Genomic DNA, 1129 nt, shown 5'->3' on the forward strand with positions numbered 1-1129 from the left:
GAAATTTAAGGAATGATTCACATCTTGGAGACTAAAGTAAGTTTAGAATTTTCCAGTTTTGTTTAGAGAAATATTTTTACTTCATATTTTTGTATAAGTTCCTTTTATTTGTTCATTATTAGATCATTCTTTATATCGCACGATTTGCCTTAGCCTCCCACGCAGTCGTTTTTAGGGGAATCGTATTACACTTCCTCCCCATAAACGCCTTCGTGACAGAGCGCCACATTCCTTCCCCACACTTAGCCAATCACATCGAAACTTCCAAATTCTGGAGGGTGACGTAAAATGCTGGAAAACGTGGTATCTCTGAGGGACTGGGGTTGCTCACTCAGAGAGAGCCTGCTTGCAGCCTAGCAATATTGCGGTCAGAAAATTCACAGAGAAAATAGTAGTTGAGGAAACACGGACCCAGGGCAAGCTATTAGCACTGCCTATTCTTTACTTAAAATATCGCGTTTAAGCCTTTTCCAGTTTTCTGCAATCGAGGAACTCGTAAAGGGAAAGAATGACATATTTGTCAATTTGCTCAGTGGATAAGTCACTGATATTTCAAGCTTCAATACAGTCTCAATAGCCTCACCGCTTCTTCCTCGCATGTCGTAGTCATAACCGTGAAAAGTAATAATTTAATATTTAACAAAAAGACTTTTATTATCGGGAAAACTCCAAAGTAATGTGTAAAAGCGGCCAAATTTGATCGGTGGTTCGAAAGTAAACAAACTGTTACATAATATACAATAAAATTAAGACATGCTCCACGACAACGTCCAGTCGGGCAAACAGAATAGGAAAAATATCTCGGAAGACATTCTGTGATGTTAGAGCCACTCGTTGATGGCAAGGTCTAGTAAGGGAAGCTTTGACTTAATTGTCATACTTGACAGATTTCGCCGGGAGATTTCACTTACGAAGAGCGCTATGTTGTTGAGCTTTGTGTGAAACCTTCATCCGGTTAACTTTAAGCTTTCGCGCATCTCTTAGGCTCGGCCAGGGTAAATTCCGACAAGCGACTTGGCCTAAAATGTAGCGACACGGGACAGCACGTAAAGTGAAACCGCGACAAACGACTTTTGTAAACTTTGCCCCGCCCAAAAGGGGTACCGACTTATCGAACTTGCTCTTAATC

This window comes from Montipora foliosa, chromosome 7 (assembly GCF_036669935.1).
Source record: "Montipora foliosa isolate CH-2021 chromosome 7, ASM3666993v2, whole genome shotgun sequence".
NCBI lineage: Eukaryota > Metazoa > Cnidaria > Anthozoa > Scleractinia > Acroporidae > Montipora > Montipora foliosa.